Source organism: Cervus canadensis, chromosome 7 (assembly GCF_019320065.1).
Source record: "Cervus canadensis isolate Bull #8, Minnesota chromosome 7, ASM1932006v1, whole genome shotgun sequence".
NCBI lineage: Eukaryota > Metazoa > Chordata > Mammalia > Artiodactyla > Cervidae > Cervus > Cervus canadensis.
Window position 1 is genome coordinate 2,622,644 of NC_057392.1, and position 22,285 is coordinate 2,644,928.

Genomic DNA, 22,285 nt, shown 5'->3' on the forward strand with positions numbered 1-22,285 from the left:
AAGAGGAGAGTGAAAAAGTTGGCTTAAAGCTCAACATTCAGAAAACTAAGATCATGGCATCTGGTTCCATCATCTCATGGGAAATAGATGGGGAGACAGTGGAAACAGTGTCAAACTTTAATTTTGGGGGGCTCCAAAATCACTGCAGATGGTGACTGCAGCCATGAAATTAAAAAATGTTTACTCTTTGGAAGGAAAGTTATGACTAACCTAGATAGCGTATTAAAAAGCAGAGACATTACTTTGCCAACAAAGGTCTGTCTAGTCAAGGCTATGGTTTTTCCAGTAGTCATGGATGGATGTGAGAGTTGGACTGTGAAGAAAGCTGAGTGCCGAAAAATTGATGCTTTTGAACTGTGGTGTTGGAGAAGACTCTTGAGAATCCCTTGGACTGCAAGGAGATCCAACCAGTCCATCCTGAAGGAGATCAGTCCTGGGTGTTCATTGGAAGGACTGATGCTGAAGCTCAAACTCCAATACTTTGGCCACCTCATGCGAAGAGTTGACTCAATGCAAAAAACACTGATGCTGGGAGGGATTGGGGGCAGGAGGAGAAGGGGATGACGGAGGATGAGATGGCTGGATGGCATCACCGACTCGATGGGCATGAGTTTGAGTAAACTCCGGGAGTTGGTGATGGACAGGGAGGCCCTGCGTGCTGCGATTCATGGGCTCGCAAAAAGTCGGACACGACTGAGTGACTGAACTGAACTGAATAAATGGGAAAAAACACCTGGAAATTGCCTTCAAGTCTAATAGGCCAGTATCAGAGATCAAGGTACAATAATACATCAACAGAACATCCGTATCTGGTTTACCTGCTCTGAATGCTAGTCTCTACACGTGTGCTAGCAAGTGATCCACCTGCCAGCTGTTATACCGGTCATTTTATTTGGTTTTCCAACACCAAAATATGTATCATAAATTTACAAATGCTGATGATGAAGCTCAGGAACCCTTAGTTGACACGGTCAAGGTTTTACCACAATTTGGCATTGAAAACAGGTCTAGATTTTGGGTTCTTTCTGCTTCTGCCCACTGCCCTGCTTCTCATAAAGTGGTAAGGACTGTCAACTGTAGAAAATTCATAAAGAGATGGGAATACCAGACCATCTTACTTGCCTCCCTGGAAACCTGTATGCAAGACAAAAAGCAACAGTTTGAATCGGACATGGAACAATTAAGTGGTTCAAAATTGAGAAAGGAATATGTCAAGGCTCTATAACACTACCATGAGAAAGGCTAGGCGGGATGTAGGACAAGCTAGAATCAAGATTGCCAGGAGAAATATCAATAACATCAGAATGCAGAGGATATCACCCTAATGGTAAAAAGAGACATCAGTTTGCTGACAAAGGTCCATATCAAAGCTAGGGTTTTTCCAGTAATCATGTATGCATGTGAGAGTTGGTCCATAAAGAAGGCTGAACACTGAAGAGCTGATGCTTTTGAACTGTGGTGCTGGAGAAGACTCTTGAGAGTCCCTTGGACAACAAGGAGATCAAACCAGTCAACCTAAAGGAAATCAGCCCTGAATATTCATTGGAAGGACTGATGCTAAAGGGGAAGCTCCAATACTTTGGCCACCTGACGCAAAGAGCTGACTCTTTGAAAAAGAACCTGATGATGGGAAAGATTGGGGGCAGAAGGAGAGGGTGTGACAGAGGATGAGATGATTGGATGGCATCAGAAACTTAATGAACATAAGTTTCAGCAAACTCTGGGGGATGGTGAAGGACAGGGCAGGCTGGTGTGCTGCTTCTACAGGGTTGCAAAGAGTCAGACATGACTGAGCGACTGAACAGCAGCAGCAAGGACTGCAAACCTTGCATGGATAACACTACTTTGTAAAGTTTCTCAGCCAATCTGCACCTGACCCAGGCAGCTGTCTCATAAACACGTTCTGTGGGCCACAAGGCCAATATGTGACAGGTTGTGAGTGAATCAATAACAACTCAAAATGAATCTTCTACCAATGTTGGGTCAGGAGCTATCTACCCATCTTCTTACATGAAAAATGTACTTGTAAATTATATTATAGACAGCCCACTGCAAATACAAACAAGAATAAAAATACTGTGTTCTTTGGAACCACTTTTGTTTCCATAGCCTTGATGCCATGTTTACAAACCTGTTGCTATAGCTTCATAAACTTGAACAACAGGCTCCTACATGTATGGGTCTTGTTGCTACTGACTATAAGAAATAGACACAGAATTGAACAGTCATGGAGGAGAGAGAGAAATACAACAAAACAGTTATTGGAGTAATTGAGCTTACATAATAGTGATTCTCAAACCAGAGCCATCCTGTCCCTAGGGAGACCTCAGAATCACCTACCATTATATATTATGTCCTAGGATGATGACAATGATCCCCCACATCCTTGTGCTCTTTCACTAATGTATTTTTTCACTAATGCAATTTTTCTTATCAAGAGGTGGGCTTCCCAGGTGGCGCTAATGGTAAAGCATCCACCTACAATACAGGAGATAGAAGAGATGAGTGTTCAGTCCCTGGGTTGGGAAGATCCCCTGGAGAAGGGCATAGGAATTTACTTCAATATTTGTCTGAAAGAATTACATGGACAGAAGAGCCTGGCAGGCTACAGACTATAGACTCAAAAAGAGTCAGACACGACCAAAGTGACTTAGCACGAATGCATGCTCATCAAGAGGTGTGTCTATTTCCACTCCACTTAAAACTGGGCTATCCCTGTGACTTATTTTGACTTTGGCACTTTCTGAGTTTTGGACCTACATCCTAAAAGAACTTACAACATCTGTTTTTACCTTCTTAGAAGCCAGATACCATGGAAAAAAGCTGAGGTGGAATGATGAAGTACCATGTGGACAGAGAATGCTCCCAGCCCCCTAGGTGTCTTTAATAAGGCCCCAGACAAGATGGTTTGACTGAAGTCATCTTGGACCTTCCCACCTCCCAGCTGCCAGCTGAATGCACAACTGAGTTCAGCAATCTGAGTGAGCCCAGGGAATACTAACAGAAGATCCATTATGCCAACCCACATGATCATGAGAAATTAAATAGTTGTTGTTTAAAACCACTCAGTTTGGGAATGATTTGCAACAAGAATAAATACCTGAAACACCTGAGAGCTTTTCTGAAAAACCCACGCACCCCTAACTTCCTCCCTTGAACTCTGTTGTACTAACCTTCCTAGGAACTTGAGATTTATTAAGTAAGAATCAATAACATGACCTTTTCTTGCTCTCAGTTTGTTCAAGCGAAGACAATTAGCCATAGTACAAGCCACTCTGTGGTAAGTGCTGAAGTATAAATGTGCAAGAATTTTGTTCTTTATCGGAAGTGACCTTCACCCTTGTCAAAAAAAGTTGAGAATTTCTGCTTCAAAGAACCACTGAAAATGATTCTCATTCAACAATATTAAAAAAAAAAAATCAAACTGATTTTTAAAATGGGCAAAAGACTTGACATTTCTCCAAAGGACAAAATTAAATGGCCAAAAAGCATGTGACAAGATGATTAACATCGCTAGTTATAAGGGAAATGTACATTAAAACCATAATAAAATGCCACCTCACATCTATTAAGATAGCTACTATCAAAAAAAAAAAAAGAAAATAACAAGTGTTGACAAGGATGTGGAAAAATTGGATCTCTTGAGTATACTTGGTGGGAATGTAAGATGATGCACGTACTGTGGAAAAGAGTATGGTGGTTCTGAAAAAATTAAACACAGAATTTTCATATGGCCCAGCAATTCTCCTTCTAGGTATATATCTGAAAAAAAAAAAAAAATGAAAACACTAATTTGAAAAGACTGGTGCACCATGAGGTTCACAGTAGCACTAGTTACAATAGCCAAGATTATGGAAGTAAGCCCAAGGGTCCATTCCAGACAATGAATAAAAAATATGTGATATATAAGTATAGATAAATACATAATAGGATATTCTTCAGTGATAAAAATAATTAAATTATATCATTTGAAACAACATGGATAGACTTAAGTAATTTGCTTAGTCAAATAAGACAAATACTGTATGCTATCACTTATATGTGGAATCTAAAAAATAAACAGCAAATATATGTAGTACAACTGAAACAGACTCACAGATACACAAAGCAAATTAGTGGTTACCAGAGCGGAGAGGACAGTGGAAGAGGAAAGTTAGGGGTATGAGATTAAGAGATACAAGTGACTGTATTAAACAGATAAGCAACAAGAAAATGGCTATAATTTCCTGCGCTGTTTATATGCGCTATGTATACAGATAGCTCAGGGAATTATAGCACTATCATGTGATAACTTTTCAGTTCATTTCAATCACTCAGTCCTGTCCAACTCTTTGTGACTCCATGGACTGCAGCACAATAGGCTTCCCTGTCCATCACCAACTCCGGGAGCTTATTCAAACTCATGTCCATTGAGGCAATGATGACATCCAACCATCTCATTCTCTGTCGTCCCCCATTCCTTCTGCCTTCAATCTTTCCCAGCCTCGGGGTCTTTTCAAATGAGTCAGTTCCTTGCATCAGGTGGCCAAAGTATTGGAGTTCAACTTCAACATCAGTCCTTCCAAATGAATATTCAGGTCTGATTTCCTTTAGGATCTCGTTGCAGTCTAAGGGACTCTCAAGAGTCTTTTCCAATACCACAGTTCAAAAGCATCAATTCCTCGGCACTCAGCGTTCTTTATACTCCAAATATCACATCCATACATGACTACTGGAAAAACCATAGCCTTGGCTAGACGGACCTTTGTTGGCAAACTAACGTCTCTGTTTTCTAATGTGCTATCTAGGTTGGTCATAATTTTTCTTCCAAGGAGCAAGCATCTTTTAATTTCATGACTGTAGTTACCATCTGTAGTAATTTTGGAGCCCAAAAATATAGTCTCTCACTGTTTCCATTGTTTCCCCATCTATTTGCAATGAAGTGATGGAACCAGATGCCATGATCTTAGTTTTCTGAATGTTGAGCTTTAAGTCAACTTTTTCACTCTCCTCTTTCACTTTCATAAGAGGCTCTTTAGTTCTTCTTAGCTTTCTGCCATTAGGGTGGTGTCACCTGCTTATCTGAGGTTATTGATATTTCTCCCAGAAATCTTGATTCCAGCTTGTGCTTCATCTAGCCCAGCGTTTCACAAGATGTACTCTGCACATAAGTTAAATAAGCAGGGTGACAATATGCAGCCTTGATGTGCTCCTTTCCTGATTTGGAACCAGTCTGTTGTTCCATGTCTAGTTATAACTGTTGCTCCTTGACTTGTATACAGATTTCTCAGGAGGCAGCTAAGGTGGTCTGATATTCTCATCTCTTGAAGAATTTTCCACAGTTTATTGTGATCCACACAGTCAAAGGCTTTGGCATAGTCAATAAAGCAGAAGATGATTTTTCTGGAACTCTCCTGCTTTTTTGATGATCCAACGGATGTTGGCAATTTGATCTCTGGTTCCTCTGCCTTTTTTAGATCCAGCTTGAACATCTGGAAGTTCACAGTTCACGTCTTGCTGAAGCCTGGCTTGCAGAATTTTGAGCATTGCTTTGCTAGCATGTGAGATGAGTGCAATTGCGTGGTAGTTTGAACAAGCTTTGGCATTGCCTTTTTGGGGGTTGGAATGAAAACTGACCTTTTCCAGTCCTGTGGCCACTGCTGAGTTGTCCAAATTTGCTGGCATATTGAATGCAGCACTTTCACAGCGTCACCTTTAGGATTTGAAATAACTGGAATTCTATCACCTCCACTAGCTTTGTTTGTAGTGATGCTTCCTAAGGCCCAGTTGACTTCACATTCCAGGATGTCTGGCTCTAGATGAGTGATCACACCATGGCTGGGTCATGAAAATCTATTTTGTATAATTCTGTGTATTCTTGCCACCTCTTCTTAATACCTTCTGCTTTTGTTAGGTCCATACCATTTCTGCCCTTAATTGTGCCCACCTTTGCATGAAATGTTCCCTTGGTATCTCTAATTTTCTTGAAGAGATCACTAGTCTTTCCCATTCTATTGTTTTCCTCTATTTCTTTGCATTGATCACTGAGGAAGACTTTCTTATCTCTCCTTGCTATTCTTTGGAACTCTGCATTCAAATGGGTACATCTTTCCTTTTCTCCTTTGCCTTTAGATTCTCTTTTTTTTTCTCAGCTATTTTTAAGTCCTTCTCAGACAACCATTTTGCCTTTTGCATTTCTTTTTCTTGGGGATGGTCTTGATCCCTGCCTCCTGTACAATGTCAGGAACCTCCATCCATAGTTCTTCAGGCACTCTATGTCTATCAGATAATCTCTTGAACCTATTTGTCACTTCCACTGTATAATCATAAGGGATTTGTTAGGTCATACCTGAATGGTCTGGTGTTGTTTTTGCTTTGCCTCCATCTCTTCATTCTTTCTAGAGTTATTTCTCCAGTCATCTCCAGTAGCATATTGGGCACCTACCGACCTGGGGAGTTCATCTTTCAGTGTCCTATCTTTTTGCTTTATCATACTGTTCATGGAGTTCTCAAGCAAGAGTACTTAAGTGGTTTGCCATTTGCTTCTCCAACGGACCACGTTTTGTCAGAACTCTCCACCATGACCTGTCTATCTTGGGTGGCCCTACACGGCGTGGCTCACAGTTTCATTGAATTAGACAAGCCATGGTCCATGTGATCAGTTGGGTTAGTTTTCTGTGATTGTGGTTTTCATTCTGTCTGCCCTCTGAGGGATAAGGATAAGAGGCTTATGGAAGATTCCTGATGACAGAGACTGATTGAGGGGGTAGCTGGGTCTTGTTCTGACGGGCAGGGCCATGCTCAGTAAATCTTCAATCCAATTTTCTGTTCATGGGTGGGGCTGTGTCCCCTCCCTGTTGTTTGACTTGAGGCCAAACTATGGTGGAGGTAATGAGGATAATAGCGACCTCCTGCATGCACCTCTGCACTCAGTGTTCCCGACCCTGCAGCAGGCCACCACTGACCCACACCTCCACTGGAGACTCCTGGACACTCACGGGCAAGTCTGGGTCAGTCTCTTGTGGGCTCACTGCTCCTTTCTCCTGGGTCCTGGTATGCACAATGTTTTGTCTGTGTCCTCCAAGAGTCTGTTTCCCCAGTCCTGTGTAAGTTCTGGCAGCTCTGTGGTAGGATTAATGGCGACTTCCTCCAAGAGGGCTTATGCCACACCCAGGTCTGCTACATGCAGAGCCCATTAAAAATGATAACTTTTAATGGAATATAATCCATAAAAATACTGAATCAGTATACCGTACACCTGAAACTAATTTAATGTTGTAAATCAACTATACTTCAATTTTTAAAAAAAGGAAAAAAAAGATAAACTCCTAAAAAATTACGTTCACACAAAAACCTATTCATGATAATTCATAATTGCCAAAAACTCAAACACCCTGCAAGTAATGAATGGATAACAAACTGTAGTACATCTCAACTGTAGGATGCCCCAGGATCTCCAGAGCAAATGGAACCATATGAAGATATTAGCTTTGAGAAGATATGGATAGAAACACATAGATCTTAATTTTGTGCTGTATGCCTTTCTGATACATATCCCCTCAAACACTGTGACTAGGAAGCTTCCTGGCAGAAATGAAAAGAGCAGGTCTATGCCGTGCAGATAATGGGTAAAATAAATGACGTGCTGCATGTGGCTTGAGATCAGTCTATTCTCTATCACATTGAAGCAATGAGATCTAAGTAGATGTGAAGAATGAATAAATGACCAATCTCTGCCCTCAAGAAGTTAAAAGTTTAGGAAGGAATTACTCACCAACAAATGGTGACTGTCCAATATATTAATAATAGATAAGGTAAGAGTAACACGTAGAGAGCTATGGGTATGCAAGGCAGGGGGCTGATCGAGGGAATCAAAGACGACTAAGAGAAGAAATTATAGCTGGTTATTTTTAACAGTAATTTTCAGGGACTACCCTGATGATCCATTGGTTAGAATCCACATTCCAATACAGGAGTCATGGGTTCGATCCCTGGTCGGGGACCTAAGATCCCATGCCTCAGAACAATTAAGCCTGTGCACCACAACAAATGAAGACCCAGTGAAGCCAAAAATAAATAAATAAATGTTAGTATTAAAAACAACCACAACAATCATATTATCAGGGAAATGAAACTTAAAACCCTGAGGATACAAGTTCACAAATGCTAGGATGTCTAATAAAAAAAAGACAAGTAATAAGTTTTGGCAAGAATGTTAAGAAATTTGAATCCTTTTACACTGCTGGCAGGGATTTTAAATGCTGTGGATGCTTTATAAACAGTTTGGTAGTTCCTCAAAAAACTAAAAGTAGAGTTACCATATGACACAGCAATTTCACTTGCAGGTGTATAGCAAACAAAAATAAAAGCATATGGTCACACAGAAGCCTGTATACAAATGTTAATAATAGCCCCAAAGAGAAATAAGCCTCCAACTGATAACAGATAAATAAATGTGGTATGTCCATACAATGAAATATTACTTGGTAATAAAGTACTGATACATACTACAACACTGATGAACCTTGAAAACATCATGCAAAGTAAAAGAGACAAGTCACAAAAAGCCACATATTGAGTAATTCCCTTTATCCAAAATGTGCATAATAGGCAAATCTATAGAGACAGAAGGTAGATTAGCCATTGCCAAGAGCTGGGGAAAGGAGAAACGGAGAATAACTGCTAGTGAATAAGAGGTTTCTCTTTGGAGTGATGAAAATATTCTAAAATTGATCATGAACATCTTAAAGGCTGTTAAATCAAACTCTTTCAATAGGTAGATTTTATGAAATGTGAATTATATCTCAACAGAGCTATAAAAGTTCTAAAGGAAATATGACAAAATCCTAATGTTTCTCAATCCTTGCAGGGCTGGGGGAGTAGGTTAAGTTCATCAGAGGACAGCAAGGCAAGGGAAATCCAGGAGAGAGGAAAAGCCATGAAGGTATTAAAGACCATGTTGTATTGGGGGACTAGTGACAAATGCAGGATGGTCCTAAAGGAGAATACTAAGTATGGAGTGTGAAGTGGTAAGAGCTAAAACTGGAAAAGGGTTTGCATTATTGGAATTTGCATTGAAGTCTGAATTTGCCCTGAAGGTAGCTAAGAACCATGAAATGCTTTTAAGCAAGAGAGTGAGTCATATTTTAGGAATATTGTCTGGCAGTGTGGGGTGGATTGTTGAGGTAGCGACTGGGGTCAAGAGAGACCAGTTGGTTGGTGACGATGATCATCTTCCAGAGGTTGGTCAAGGACCTGACACATGTGATAGTAGTGAAAAGAGGGGATATTTGAAAGTTGAGTTATAAAAAATCAAAAAGACTGAAAAAGTCACTTGCCATGGTAAGGTGTTTAGGTTGGGGAAATAAATTCTTGCTGATATCAGCTTTAAACCTTAGAGTAAAAGCCAGAAAATTCAGGATGCAGTGTCCAAGAAAATGCACTGGTGGGATCTCCTGCTGCAGGGGCATATGGACTAAAGGCTCAGATGTTCTGAATCCGCTGATGTGTTAGCACTGAGGCTGAGCTGCCTCCAAGTGCTCTCTGCCAATGACAGGTGGTCGGAGCACTAAAGCAGGTCCCTTCCTACAAAACATCGCCCTCCTCTCAGAGACAAATTTGACTCAAGGACTTCTTACTGCAGCTTTCTTAGAACTGCACTGCAGTGTGAGGCTCCATTTATCCCAACCTTCTTCCTTCCCTCTCTCCTTCACTGAGGTCTGACCTCCATGGGTCTGACAACTCTCTCGGTCTCTTTCAGCTTATTCCCATTTTTCCCTTACAAGTGTCTCTAGACTGAATTCTTATGTCTCCCTAAAATTCATATGTTGAAATCTTAACCCCCAATATGATGGTCTTAGGAGTCAGGACCTCTGGGCGTGTGTGTTGCACCCCTATGTTCACAGCAACACTGTTGACAATAGCCAAGACATGTCGCTGTTCATTGCTGTTCAGTCACTCAGTTGTCTCTGAAGCTTTGCAACCCCATGAACTACAGCACACTGGGCTTCCCAGTCCTTCACTATCTCCCAGAGTTCCCTCAAACTTATGTCCATTGAGTCAGTGATGCCACCCAATCATCTCATTTTCTATCGCCTTCTATAGCCCTCCTCTTTCCTTCCATCTTTTCCAGCATCATGGTCTTTTCCAATGGTTCAGCTCTTCACATCAGGTGGCCAAAGTACTGAACCTTCAGCTTCAGCATCAGTCCTGAAAATTCAGGGTCAATTTCCTCTAGGATTGACTGGTTTTATCTCCTTGCTGTCCAAGGTATTCTCAAGAGTCTTCACAGCGCCACAGTTCAAAAGCATCAGTTCTTCAGCACTCAGCCTTCTTTATGGTAGAACTCTCACATACCTACACAACTACTGGAAAAACCATAGTTTGACTATAAAGACATTTGTTGGCAAAGTGATGTCTCTGCTTTTTAATATGCCATCTAGTTGTGTCATAGCTTTTCTTCCAAGGAGGAAGTGACTTTTAATTTCATGGCTGCAGTCACCATCTGCAGTGATTTTGGAGCCCAGGAAAATAAAATCTGTCACTGTTTCCACTTTTTCCCATCTTTTTGCCTTGAGGTGATGAGACTGGATGGGATGCCATGATAGAAGCAACCTAAATATCATCAACAAATGAATGGATAAAGAAAATACTGGGTATATGTATATAAATATGTACATATATATGGAAAGCTACTTAGATATAAAAAGAATGAAATAATGCCATTTGGAGCAACATGGATGGAACTAGAGATTGTCAGTCAGTCAGAAAGAGAAAGACAAATATCATTTATATGTGGAATCTAAAATATGACACAGGGGCTTCCCTGGTGGCTTAATGGTAAAGAATCTGCCTGCCAATGCAGGAGACGTGAGTTCAATCCCTGGTCCAGGAGGATCCCACATGCTGCAGAGCAACTAAGCCTCTGCACTGCAACTATCGAGCCCATGTTTTAGAGCCTGGGAACTGCAGCGACGGAACCCTCGCACCACAACTACTGAAATCTTCATGCCTTAGAGCTTGGGCTGCACAAAAGAAGCCACCACAATGAGAAGCCCGTGCACTGCAACTAGAGAGTAGCTCCTGTTTGCCACAACTACAGAAAAGCCTGCACAGTCAAAATTAAATAAATAAATAAAATTATTTTTTAAAAAGAAAGTGTTCCTTAAAAAAATAAATAAAATAACATCTGGCACAAATGAACTTATCTACAAAACAGAAACAGACTCACAGACATAGAGAACAGATTTGTGGTTGCCAAGGGGGAAGGAAGGTGGGAGGGATGGATTGGGAGTTTGGGATTAGTAGATGCAAGCTAGTATACATAGGATGGATAAATAACAAGGTCCTTCTATATAGCCCAGGGAACTATATTCAATATTCTATATAAACCATAATGGAAAAGATTGTATAAATATAACTGCATCACTTTGCTCTGTGGCAAAAATTAACACATTGTAAATTAACTATATTTTCATTTAAAAAAAAAAGCACATTTAGGGGTCTGTGTGTCTGAACCATAGTGACTCTATTTTGTCAGTCCATCTTAGACCCACAATCCCACCACTCACTTCTCTATGTAACTGAACAAGGAATGTGCCCAAACCCGATAAGTTCCCCATCTATTTTTACCCTTGCCTTTGTCTGATATGAAAACTGGAAGAGTGCCTTTTTCTAATACAGATGTTAATGGTCATGAGACTCCTGTGGGGGAAGGAAAAAAATCTCAGTTCCAGTTGGTACAGACATTTCTTACTTGACAGTCAAATACTACTTTCAGTTTTGTTCCTGTTAAATCTGCCAGTGCGCATTTTGGTGGTACACAGTGCAGCTACCGACGCTTCTGGATCTTCAAGTCTTCCTGCCCAATTTTTCCGCCTGTATGTAACCTACCCACAACAAACCTCTTGTACTTCTTGTACAAACTTCTTGTACTTCTTGGAGTTGTACACCTAGTTTTTCAGTCTCAAAGTTCCTTCTCAGTTCAAAGAATATTATTCAATATCTCTGTCTCTCAACAACATGAGAGGGAAACCTTTATGAATGGACTTAGTGTTTTGTCCTTTCAAAACAAAAACTCTCAGCGGCCTCCTTCACCTCCTTTCTCCATGTGATGATACAGTGAAAATACAGCCATCTGCAGCCCTGAAGACCTTTCTTACCAGAACCTAACCCTGTGGGCAATCTGATCTCACACTTCCAGCTTCTGGAACCGCAATTAGACTCTACTGCTCATAAGTCACTCATTCTTTAGTGTTTTGTTACAGCAGCTCACACTGACTAGGTCAGAAATCGGTACTCAGAGGTGAGGGTGTGCTGCTATAAGGAATATCTGAAAGTGTGAAAGGAGCTTTGAAACTGGGTAACAGGTGGAATCTGGAAGAGCGTGGAGGTACATGCTAGAAAAAACCTCCATTGCCACAAGCAGACTATTAGGGGCAGGGTTGCTGAGAGCTCCCACAGGAGAGGAGATCTCCAGGGAAAGCTCCAGTCTTCTGAGAGATGACCTAACAAGCCACAAACAGTGCTGGCAGAGGCGGACAGTCAGGGCTACCCTAATGAGGTCTCAGACAGAAATGAGGAACATGTTATCGGACAATGAATGAAAGGCAATCCTTGTTAAACAAAGTGGCAAAGAACTTGGCTCCATTGTGGAAGCCAGAATTTATAAGTGATGACATCGGATGGTTAGCTGAAGTGATTTCTAAGCAGAGTGTTAAAGGCACCGACTTTTGAAAAGAATTGTTATGCAAAAAGAAACTAAGTTCAGTTTTAAGATTTGGAAAACTCTCAGCCTGTGGATATTTCAAAGGATGAGAGCGCATTAGGAGAGGAACGCTAGAGTGCGGTCAAGTGACCATTTGATAAAGATTTTAGTCTGAGTATGAACCATGGACCTAGTCAGCCATCTCAACAGAAGTGGGGCACTGTTCTCCAAGCAAGTGGAAAAATGACCCCAGAGGCAATTCAGAAAGCATCAGAGCTGCCAGTCCACAACAATTCCAGAACAACAGAGGTGGGTCAGAGTGCAGAAGGGATTGAATGATTCCAAAGTCAAAGGACTGGTGTCTGTGGGCCCCACTGCAGCAGAGGCTGTTCTGGCTGCCCCTCCAGTGGGTATAAGCAAATTTTAGCAGTCTCTCTGTGGGCCTCAGATGGTGAAGAATCTGCTTGCAGTGTGGGAGACATGGGTTCGATCCCTGCGTCGGGAAGATCACCTGGAGAAGGGAATGGCAACCCACTCCAGTATTCTTGACTGGAGAATTCCACAGACAGAGGAGCCTGGTGGGCTACAGTCCATCGGGTCTCAAGGAGTTGGAAACAACTGAGAGACTAACACTTTCACTTTCATGTGGACCGAATGGACAGCCTCCACCTGGGTTTCAAAGGATGAGACTGTCTAGCAGAGTCTCTGGCACAGGACCCCAACCTGGCAGAGCCCCAGGATCCATGCAGAAAGCTGCTTCAGGGCTGGTCCACTGTGCCCACGGGTGACCCTGCCATCACAGTGGCCCTGGAAGGCAGAGCACTGAGCCAAAGAGAATTATTCACAAACCTTGAGATCTTGTGGAGTTTGCCATGGAGTTTGGACTTACTCCGAACCAGTTGCCCCTTTCTTTTTTCTTAGTTCTCCCTCTTGGAAAGAAATGTCTGTCCTATGCCTGTCCCACCTTTATATTTTAGAAGCACATAACTTGTTTGGTTTCACAGATTCACAGCTGGAGAGGAACTGGCCTCAAAATGATTGTACCGTGAGTCTCATCCATATCTGATTTAGATGATATTCAGACAAGACTTTGAAGTTTATACTTTAGTTGATGCCAGACTGAGTTAAGACTTGAGAGAGCCAGCAGTGGACTGTTGTAGATGAAATGTTTGTGTACCCCAAAGTTCATAAGATGAAGTATTAACCTCCAAATGATGACATTAGAAGTGAGGGAGCCTTTGAAAGGTGATTACGTCACAAGGGCAAAGCTCTCGTGAATGAGATTGGTGCCCTTATAGAAAAGAACTCAGAGTTTTCTTTGCCCCTGCAGCCATGTGAGGATAATGAGAAGGTAGTAATCTGTGAGGTAGGAAGTCGACCCTCCTCGGGCACTAAATCTATTAACACTCAGATCCTTGAATTCTCAGACTTCATAACTGTGAGAAGTATATTTCTATTGTTTATATGCTATCTAGCTATGGTATTCTGTTATAGTAACCCAAACAAGTTAAAACACAGGTGTTTTCTCCAATAAATTTCTTTCAATCTAATCCCATCTTGACATCTGCTTCTCAGAAAATCCAAAATAATAAAAAGGAAAAGAGATAAAAATAATGTTTCTTATTCCTTTAGCCTAGCTTTTTTTTTTTAAATTGAAATTCAATATTCACTCAGCAAACGTTTTTGAGCACCTAAGCAATGATCCATAGAGTAACCAAAATCAAATACCACAAAGAATTTCTTGGTTATGGTTCTTTTCCCAGGTTCTGTGGTTTTGTATTACATATTAACGACCCAGACTTGGTTCAGTATATTTTTTATAGAGAAATATTAGTTCTCATATAAAAATAAACATTATATGATACTAAAGGAACAAAAATAAAATTAAACCTTAAGGGTGCCCCAAATATTTCGAATATATTTATGTACAAAGAAAGAGAAAAGACTAAAAAAAAAAAATAACAACCAAAACAGTGAATATTGATTTCTTAGAGGTAGAAATTATGAATTAGAATTTTGAGTTATTTTCCATGTTCACTCTCTCCATTATATTTTCTACTTATCAAAAACTTATGCAGTAAACATTTTGGTAATGAGCAAGATTTCTGTTTTTGAGGTTACTGTAGAAAGAGCTAAATTCTTTGAGGCAGATAAGAAAAGGTTACTTTCTAGTTTCAAAGACCTTAGCTAGACTCTTTTAGTGTGTTGCCATGGGAATAAAATAAAAATAAGAATTTCTATGATTTTTTTTAGTCTAGAAAGATTCATATATAGTGTTGAATCCCCTACATTATCTGAATCATTCTTCTTCAATATGATGTTAATGTTCCCATAAGTCTTACTGTTAAAACCAAGTTTAAGAGCTCATTCTTACAAACTGTACTATAAATTATGAGAGACCACTCTTACATATAAAAATAAACACACTCCCAATGCTCATTAACATTGGAAAATGTTTAAATTCAATATAATTCTCAAAAAAAAAAATTTTGTGACAGTGATGTCCGTGTTTGAGGCACACTTCTGTTCCCTTTCCACTACACTCTCACTTTTTTTCCTTCTTGGTCTTTGTTCATAAAAACTCATCTCTTCACCCTGGCTGCTTTTTTGCCCACAGCAAGAAAGTCAGATGTGGCACAAGCCTGTACCTAAAAGATAAAAAGTAAAGGACATTACACTTTTATCCTTGGGAGATTTCATTTTGCTTGCTTCATTATGTCTACAGCAAGCTAGTCTTTCAACATTTGTGCCATTCAATTTCTCAACCAGAATCCAGTCAAGAATGAAATATAAATTCTTTATAACTCTTGCCAACACCCCAAACAACCACTCAACTGGAGCTCCAGATTAAAAGACCCACTAGACATGGAAAAATACGAAGGTTACCATTCAAGAACTTTGGCACAAAGAAGTCATCTAGTAAAAAACAATAGCATTATTAGAACAATGAAATCATTTTCTTTTCTTTAAGAAGACAAATTTCATTGCCTAAAGGATTACACAATATTTAATTTCAAATAAAGATCTCTGGGCCAAAATCTCCAGCTTTAAACCCTTGCTATAATAGACTGGACCAAGATTGCTGTGTCCAGGTAGCTCTCAGTGAGTGGTGAGAACCATTTGATTTTGTAAGAAGGAAAGTAAATTGGGAAAATACAGAGTCTGTTTTGGAGGAACTAAGCAATCTTTTATATGTTTCTGTGAATTTGACTAGTGTGCCCAGTCTCAAATTAATACATTAAAAAAAGAAATAACTGCTTTAATTACACAAAATCAACTAGACTTTAAATGCAAGCAATCTCATTTCACAATACAGAGCAACAAAGGCGAAAATAAAGGTGATCATTATTACAAGGTTCTATATTAATTACTCACTTGTAATATAACAAAATTGGACTGAGAATTAAAGAAAGCAAAATACTAATCTCAGCTCCATCCTCTGGCAGCTGCACAAATTAGAGCAAGCAAATCGAAATTCCTTGTCAGTTTACTCATCTGCAAAATGGGTTTTTATACCTTCTCTGTCAACGTCAAGGAATTATTTGATATCTGAATAAGAAAATGGCATAAAAGTGCTTTGAATATCATCAAGCAACTAGATAGAATGATAAAATGCTCTCTCCCTCTCTCTTTCACACACACACACACACAGATCTCAGTTCAGTTCAGTCGCTCAGTCATGTCCGACTCTTTGTGACCCCATGGACTAAAGCATGCCAGGTTTCCCTGTCCATCACCAATTTATCAAAGCCAGCTATGAAGAGCAACTTGGGTGAAAAAAGAAATAAAAATATTTGAGAAAATTAAAGATATTCTTTATCTCATTAAAGAAAATAGATCTGTGTTTTATGTTAGTAATATTTAATGATTTCAGTAGATAAAATGTTTCTTTATTATTTAATATGCATATATGAGAAAAATAATAAAATTAGAACCTTACCATATACCATTCACCAAAATAAAATCTATGTGACAACCAGATCTGAAAGAGACATGTGCACCCAATGTTCATTGCAGCACTATTTATAATAGCCAGGACATGGAAGCAACCTAGATGCCCATCAGCAGACGAATGGATAAGAAAGCTATGATACATATACACAATGGAATATTAGCCATTAAAAAGAATACATTTGAATCAGTTCTAATGAGATGGATGAAACTGGAGCCCATTATACAGAGTGAAGTAAGCCAGAAAGATAAAAACCAATACAGTATACTAATGCATATATATGGAATTTTAAAAGATGGTAATGATAACCCTATATGCAAAACAGAAAAAGAGACACAGATGTATAGAACAGACTTTGGGACTCTGTGGGAGAAGGTGAGGGTGGGATGTTCTGAGAGAATAGCATTAAAACAAGTATACTATCAAGGGTGAAACAGATCACCAGCCCAGGTTGGATTCATGAGACAAGTGCTCAGGGCTGGTGCACTGGGAAGACCCAGAGGGATGGGATGGGGAGGGAGGTGGGGGGGGGATAGGGATGTGGAATACATGTAAATCCATGGCTGAGTCATGTCAATGTATGGCAAAAACCACTACAATACTGTAAAGTAATTAGCCTCCAACTAATAAAAATAAATGGAAAAAAATAAAATAAAATAAAATCTATGTGACAAAAACAATGAATTTTTTAAAAATTTAAACTAACCAGTTAAAAAATAATGAATAATCTCTCATATGAAAAGGAAAGCCTTCTAATCATAAAAGAAAAAGTAAAAAATCATAAAACAAATCATTGTTAAAAGTTAATAATAAAAATTAAAAAAATTTATGCATATCATAACAATATCATAAACAAAAATTAAAAGGCAAATGACAACATGGCAATATGTATAATATTCTAATAAAAGACTGGCATTCTTAACATATAAATAACTCAAAATCAATTAATATAAAGATTATAATCAAAAATTTGATATGACAGTTCACAAAAGAATATAGTTAATAAACATATCTTTTGACTGTCAGTTCTCACCATAAGAAAAACTGTAAATTAAAATAAAGCATAATCATTTTTCTCCTATGAACTTAAGTTTTCAAGAAACCGAGCACAATTATAAATGGCTGATGAGAATTTAATTTGTTAAAGCATTTCTGAAAGGTCATTTGGCCATATAAATTATTTTACATGCTTAAGACAAATTTGCTGAGTGCCAATAAAAGTCAGATACTCTGCTGCAGACTGGAGAGAGAGCAAGATGTGAAAAATTTCCCTTATGATCTGATGGGGAGAAGCCAGCATTAAATCACTTTACAAATAGTTATGGTAATGTAGTAATGGTGTGAGATGACGACTGGAAAACGGAAATGGACTTGGGATCTATTTTGGATGTAGAAGTCATAGACCTTGATGTGAGATGTGAGGTATCTGCTATCAAGAACAAGTTTCTAACGAGCAATTGATCAACAGCACAACTGAGTAGATGGTGGCTCTTTCACTGGAAAGGATAAAGGAGGAACAGGCTGAGGAGGGAGAAGTTGGCCAGGTGTGAAGATGTTGGGAGTGACACCTTTGGGAGAATTTCAAAGATGTGAGGAACAGGTCAGAAAAGAGATCTGTTTGGGAAATAGAAATTTGTGAGTTGTCAACCTAGAGGTTATATTTAAGGCCATTAGTGTAGATAAGATAGGCTAAGAAAAGAGAACAGAGGGAGAAAGGGATACTGCTGTTGGAACTGCTGAGTTGTGGAGAAAAAGAATTTTGTGGATGTAACACTTCTGAGAAGTCAAGTAAATGTAAGAATGAAAAGCATCTTTGGGGGACTTCCCTGGTGGTCCAGTGGTTAAGGCTCCACATTCCCAAGGCAAGGGACCAGGGTTTGATCCCTGGTCAGGGAACTAGATCTCACATGCCCCAATGAAGTTGGAAGATTCCTGTGTGCCATAACTAAGACCTGATGCAGTCTAATTAATTAAAATTTTTAGAAAATAAAATGATTTATTAAAAAAAAAATGTTAAAGTACCCTTGGGATTTTGCAGCCTGGGGATCATTGGTATTTCAGTAAAATAGTTTCAATTACTCTATTTCTAGGAATTTATTCTCAGGAAATAATTAGAAGATTACAGAAGACATTAGGTAAAAAGGTGTCACAGAATTTTTTATAATAGGAGAACACAGAAAGCAATCTAAATGACTGAAAATAATTAATTAAATTATGCTTCTTCTATAAATAGAATGCTATTAAGTCACTTAAAATGTTTTTGAAGATGTATAAGTGTACAGGAAACTTTTCAGGATATTTTTAGAAAAGTAGACTACAAAAGAATATAGCATAATTTCAAATTTTGTAAAAAAAAATCACAAATACAGAATTCCACATAAAATATATTTAAAGACAATATATCAAACTTATCTCTGTGTAAAGTTATAAATTATTTCTATTGGTTTTTTTTTTAGTTTTCCTAATATTTCTACTGTGACTGTGTATTACTTTAATAGGGAAGAAACTATAAATTATATATGTTTCAATAAGAGGTTGCTTATGTACCTCCAAGCATCCTACAGCTTAAGTGATGTTAAAATCATTTTTTACAATTCAAGTATCTTTCAAATTATGTGTCTGACCAATCAAAAATGTTTTTTATTTTTATAGTAAAGGTAGAAAATATTTATCCAATATTTTTTCATATGTCAAAAATTCAGAAATAACAAAATGAAAGCCACCAAATCAAAAAATGGTATTTAGTAATAGTTTATTGTATTTATAAGAACAGTTTGCAAGGTGGGAGCTTTCTGTTTTTTAACTGAAGTATAATTGATTTACACTGTTGTGCCAACCTCTGCAGTACAACAAAGTGACTCAGTTATACACATATGTGTGTGCATGCGTGCTCACATTCTTTTCTTTTTTTATCTTTTTCCCATTATGGTTTATCACAGGATATTGTATATAGTTCCCTGTTCTATACATTAGGAACTTGTGGTTTATCCATTCTAAATGTAATAAGTTTGCTTCTACCAATCCCAGACTCCCAGTCCATCCCTCTCCCTCCCCCACCCCACCCTTGGTAGCCTCAAGTCTGTTCTCTATGTCTATGAGTTTGTTTCTGTTTTGCAGATAAGTTCTCTTGTGCCATGTTAATTCCAAGACTGATATGAAGCTCAGGAGCATGAAGTTAAAAGATGGCTTATAAAGTGAAAATGAGAAAGTTGCTAACCTTTACAGTGAGGATTTTCAGGAAGCAGGGTATTGGTTAAAAGGGGTTATTTCAAAGAAATTTAAGGAAGACAACTTGTTACTTTTATGATGGTCAGGGGCATTTATAAGAAATAACCTAAATTAAGGTTTGCCTATGTTCATGAAACAAACTAGATTCACTTTGCTTAAATGGCTTAAATGGTTTTGTCTGCTTGGGGATGTCTCAAGTTCGGTCTCCATTTTGTATTGAACACATAGAATAATTTTAGGTTATGAGGGAAATGGGAGAGAATGAATGATCCATGGGACAATCAAAGAGAAAGACTAGAAAATAAATGGTCTCCAAGATTTCTTACAAGTACCAAACCCTACGCTTAGTAAGGCCAGCACCTCACAGGAAGGGTTGCATAGCTTCATCTGAAGCTTCACTTCTTCTAAAGCCAGGACACCTGCATCTCTACTTCTTTAGCTGATTTTGCTGCTGCTAACTGGATAAAAAAGAGACCTTAAGTTCCCTCCCAAGAGTTAAACTGCTACATCAATTTCTTTCCAAAGTGGAATGTTGTTATCGTTGTTCAGTCACCAAGTTGTGTCCAACACCCTGTGACCCCATGAACTGCAGCAAGCCAGCAAAAGAGATCTTAAATTCCCTCTCAAGAGTTAAATTGCTACCTCACTTTCTTTCCAAAGTGGAATGTTGTTATTTTGTTCAGTCACCAAGTAGCGTCCAATCTCTGTGATCCCATGAACTGCAGCACACTGGCTTCCCTGTCCTTCATCATCTCCCAGAGTTTGCTCAAACTTGTCCATTGAGTCAGTGATGCCATCCAAACATCTCATCCTCTGTCACCCCCTTCTCCTCCTGCCTGCAATCTTTCTCAGCGTCAGGGTCTTTTCTAATGAGTCAGCTCTTCACACCAGATGGCCCAAGATGGAGCTTCAGCTTCAGCATGAGTCCTTCCAATGAATATTCAGGGTTGATTTCCTTTAGGATTGATTGGTTTGATCTCTTAGCTATCCAAGGGACTCTCAAGAGTCTTCTCCAGCATCATAGTTTGAAAGCATCAATTCTTTGGTGCTCTGCCTTCTTTTTTATAAATTTCACTTTTTTAGTGTATTTCACTTCTTTATTTTTCTTTATTTTATTTCACTTTTTCATTATTTTATTTCACTTCTTTATTTTTTTATTTCACTTTCTTTCTAAAGTGGAATAAATGAAACTAAAAAAACAACCACTGAAAGAAAAGAACAGTAACTGATCTAGATTCTTAGTTTCAGAATCCAATGTTCAAGCCCATTCATTACCTGTCAGAATGACACTTTGGGAGGAGGCTTAGGGAGGAGATCTAGATAAGATCTTCCAGCTAAAAAACAAGAGGTTTTGAAAGGATCATTGAGTTTCTGGCCTAGAGCAAGTCACTCTGGGGGTGGGGGGAGGAATCTGTCTCTCACAATGTTACCATGTTTTCAAAATCAGAACTTAAAGTTTATAATACAAAACAATACTTACTTGCAAAAAAATTCATAGTAATTATAGGCAATAAAGGTATTGCCCCCACAACACACGCATACCCCTCAAAGAGATGCCTGCCTTTGCATTACAGGACTGAAGCCTTGGTGATAAAAATTACTTCAGGTATACAGACAAATTCTGAGGTAAGGAAACTCAAACTCGATATTTTGTTTTTGAGATTAAGAAGGATTCACAAGTGCCATACTTCTGGAGCACGTTCATATGTACTTGTCTCTTTTCCATTCAGCTATATGTCCTCAAAAGTTCTCTAGCACTACTTATAATACAGTTAAAAACATCTTGCTTCTACTTCATTCAGGATTCCCTGGTGGTTCAGAGGGGTCTCTCCACAATGCAGGACACCTGGGTTTGATTCCCAGGTCAGGCAGATCCCCTGGAGAAGGAAATGGCAACCAACTCCACTACTCTTGCCTGGAAAATATGGACAGAGGAGCCTGGTAGGTTACAGTCCATGGGATCGCAAAGAGTCACACACGACTGAGCAAATTCCCTTCTACTTCAATCTACCTCAAAGCTTGTCTTTTTTTAATTTGTTTTACTTGCTTCAAAAGAAATTCTGTATTGAAACAAAGACCTTAATTCACAGTTATAAATTCATCTTTAATAACGTAAGGGCTTCTCTCATAGCTCAGTTGGTAAAGAATCCACCGGCAATGCAGGAGACCCTGGTTTGATTCCTGGGTCGGGAAGATTCACTGGAGAAGGGATAGGCTACCCACTCCAGTATTCTTGGACTTCCTGTGGCTCAGCTGGTAAAGAATCAGCCTTCAATGCAGGAGACCTGGGTTGAATCTGTGTGTTGGGAAGATCCCCTGGAGAAGGGAAAGGCTACCCACTCCAGTATTCTGGCCTGAAGAATTCCATGAGCAGTATATTCCATGGGATCACATAGTCCATGGGGTCGCATAGTCCATGG